This window comes from Octopus bimaculoides, chromosome 6 (genome assembly GCF_001194135.2).
Source record: "Octopus bimaculoides isolate UCB-OBI-ISO-001 chromosome 6, ASM119413v2, whole genome shotgun sequence".
NCBI lineage: Eukaryota > Metazoa > Mollusca > Cephalopoda > Octopoda > Octopodidae > Octopus > Octopus bimaculoides.
In genome coordinates, this window is record NC_068986.1 from 84,909,891 (window position 1) to 84,914,114 (window position 4,224).

The following is a 4,224-nucleotide window of genomic DNA, read 5'->3' on the forward strand; positions in this document are numbered from 1 at the left end:
ATATATATATATATATATATATATATATATAAACAATATATGAGTATATGCATATATATGTACATGTATGTACATGCCTTCATTCACATGTACACATAGATACATAACTGGGTACATGACGTGACAAAAGAACATGGACAAAATGATAAACAAGGTACAACAAACAAGCAAGCCACATAGAAACATCTCAGATAGATAGATAGATAGATAGATAGAGAAATAGATATTTGAGTTTATGTGATTGTGTATAGAAGTATATATTAATAAATGAAATTCCATCTTAGTCTTATTATTTACAATGTTTACAAGTTGACAATATTGAAATAAACTATTACGTTCATGCGTTACGCAATCATCAGGTTTATGTAGTGACGGTCGCGTCCCCATCTGTAGTGAAATGGTTAGATTTTTCCTTTAAATACCTTCCGATGGGCTCCTGCAGGCTGAATCCTATGAACTGTATTTTGATCTATCAGTATGTGGCTTAGATGTCACGGTGAATCCACCAGTTTGGTTAGCATTTATTCCGCTTTTTTTCAACTAGATATTTTAATCAATTAGTGTACGGCCTCGATGTCACGGCTTGGTGGTAATCACGGATTCTTTACTTTGACTGTAATTAAAAGAATTACTTGGCTATATTTTGGAATTTTATAAAGAACATACCTGTTTTCATTGAGTTCTGTCGTTACAATTTTGATATGGTTAACACTACTACCATCCTCACCATCGCCTTTATTATTGTTGTTAGTGGTGGCGGTAGTAGTAGTAGTAGTAGTAAAAGCAGTAGTACTTATCATTATTAATATTAACATCATTGAAATTATTACCCTCACTATAACTCTTATTATTATTATTGTGCATTTAAAGGTGGAAAGCTGGCAGAAGCGTTACCACGTCGGGCGAATTGCTTAGCAATACTTCGTCTGTCTTTACGTTCTGAGTTCACATTCCGCCTAGGTCAACTTTGCCTTTCATCCTTTCGGGGTCGATTAAATAAGTACCAGTTACGCACTGGGGTCAATGTAATTGACTTAATCTCTTCCCCCGTATATGAGGCCTTGTGCTTCCCGTTGAAAGGTTTATTACTGTCCATTAAAAAGGGTTTGAATTTATCAATAAAATTTATTCTCTGACTTTTCTCTCGACTTTCCTTGCGTTGTGTGAATGGGAATATTATAATTTTTTTATGACCATATGTTGCCAGATGGTTGCTTAAACGGATGTGACGGACATCAAGGTGCCTAATTTGCTGTATGTGCACACGTGATCGTTCTGATAATGCATTCTCTGTCTGACCAATTTATATCTCTTCACATTTGATGCAATATATTAAATTTCAGCTTCTGCAGTTCATATTTGCATTTGTAAATATTCCTTCGTTTTTTTTTTTTTTTTGTGTGTGTTCATATATTGACCGGTGTGTATGAACTGATATGTACCACATCAGCTATCACTGCATTTAGATACAATCAATGATTCGTCATTGTTGCCGAGGTCAAAATTTGCCGTTGTTAATGACTGTTTCAAGTTCTTCGGCTGCCTTTTACTTAGAATCATAGCTCGATCCGTGGTTATGTCCTTTAATTGATTACTTTGAGCAAAGATCGGCAAGTTTGCTTTGGTAATGCTAAAGATATTTTGGTGAGACGATTGAGTATGACTTGTATTTGTTTTGATCGTGTTTTGGGCTGCCCAATGTCGTATGGATATTTCTATAGCACGTTCTATAGCACCATTTTCTTTAAGTAGAGACGGATATTTATGTTTGAGAAGAAATTCTTTAGTTCTGTTAGGTGTTTGTCTCTGATATTCATATCTTCTACATTGGTACAAATATTTCTGGCCAGGTACTATGGGATATTGAATTTTGTACATGTTGAATGGCACGATTTACAGTTCAGGTATTGATGCGAATCTGTGTGTTTATAGTATATATCAGTGTGATGGTGTGTATGAGCACTAAGTTTTAACATTCTAGCTCACTGCCGCTGTTAACAGTACTGCTTGGAATAATGTGTGTAGCATGTGCTCGTCGCATTCACCTGGGCAGAGAAAGTTGTAATAGTGACACCTACTCAGAGGCCAACGCAACGTTGCAGAAAGTGTATGGATAGGAGTGTACGAGCCACACTCAAGTGTACAAGTGGTGCAGACGTTTCAAAGATGGTTGAAAAAATATCGATATTGACGAACTTTCTCGGAGACCGGCAACCAGTAGAACTGAGAAAAACATCACTGATGTGCGAGCAGCTGTGAGGGAAAATCGCTGGATCACTATCTGTGAGTTATCAGAGGATGTGCAGATTAGATACGATTCAGTTCAGTCCATTATCACTGAAGATTTTTGTATGAGACGCATGTCTGCAAGTTTGTGCCAAAATTGCTTTCAGCTGACCAAAAAGCCCTCGGGTTTCAGTTGCACAAGATCTCCTTGATTGTATCGAGAACGATGAAAACTTCTTGAAAACTTTGCGTAGGCCTCTGAGCATGTATTGTCAAGCTTTTGGCAAATTTTGATGTAGATATTCTGCTCAACTTTCTCTGTCATAGTCAATGCGATGATCACATTCTACACACGTCCCTTCCATGCACTGCTGTAAACAGTGGAAGTGTGCTAGGACGCTAAATCTTTGTGCACATTCACGGCAGAGTTCAAAGTCAATTTGTGCCAAGAATCCACTTACCCAATGCGCCACGCGACTGAACTCGAAAGGCATGTCTTTTGGAAGCGAAGAAATATTATAGCGGTAAAGAATAAGAGAGTCACAAAATATTGATCCCACAGAAGTCTTCAGAGTAAACTACTTTCTTGAATAATGGAGTAGTGCTAGTTTCGTACGAAAAGTATTGACGTAATTGACTGAAGATTTAGTCCTAATAACGGTGTTAGACGCGATATGTCTGCACTATATTTAGTTACCACAGCAGTAAATAAAGAAAACATAGCTGTTACTTGGAAACGAATATCATTTGATAAATTGCTCCATGGTTTCGTTAATTTCTTTTCCCTAACTATGTAGCCTCGAGTAGGCATAAATACGCTCTGGGCTCTTCACTCTTGACCTAGTGGAACATCCAGCATAGGACAACTGGATGGAGAAAGGGATGCAGCATCAGTGCTCTTATCAGACGCTCAAGTAATGTGAAATGAACATAACGCGCCGACAGTTCGAAGCCAGGACTTTATAATCAAGGGACCAACATCCTTACCATCTTTCTCAACACCCTAACCATCTTTCTCTATTCCCTCTTGTTATTTTCCCTTGGATAAATATTCTACGTAGATCTATTAAACTGGAAGCAAACTGGATTCCAACAATTTTCACAAACAAGCGTGGCTATCGCATTTACAGGTTACGTAATAATCCTCGTCCATTTTATTAAAAAGCTTCACAGTATGCCAGTCATGAGACAATGCACTTTCTCCCTTCTTCAATCTCATTCACTATTTCTCTCTTTCTCTCCTTCTCTCTCACTCTCTCTCTCTCTCTCTCTCTCTCTATCACTCTCTCACTCTCTCTCTCTCTCTCTCTATCACTCTCTCTCTCTCTCTCTCTCTCTCTCTCTCTCTCTCTCTCTCTCTCTCTCTCTCTCTCTCTCTCTCTCTGCCCTCTACTATATAGAGTTGGACACGTTTTACATATTAAAATGACATGGTTAAATTAGAATCATAGCCTCACTCTCACTTACATGAGTGGATCCGAAATAGATATGGACACAAATCCTCATTATTTTCAGTTTTAATATGAAAATTTATATATTAGCTTTTATGACTGAAATATTAATATTTTCAATTTTTGTATCTCTTTTAAATTTTACAGGATTACTCCAACACACCGACGCACGAGTCTTTCCTGGTATCCGGTCACCATACATTTGCCCATCAATTGATATCAACGTAGGACAAAGATCATTGAACTGCTTTCGTGTATGTACTAGTTTATGTTATAAGAATTACATTCTACTACTACTACTACATTACTACAGTATATTCCTACAGTGCATTCCTACTTTAGTAGTCAAAGTTATATCTATAACTGGAGAATTTCAGATAAACCTTCAGATATAAAACTTTTTAGTGGTTTTCGCCTCTTCACTTACCATCTGCAAAATGGTGCTTTTTTGTGGTTCTGATATATTCGCTATAGTATTGGGGCAAATCCTCTTTTTTATACTGTAGTTATTGTATCTTAGATAGCGGTTGTGAAATATATATATATA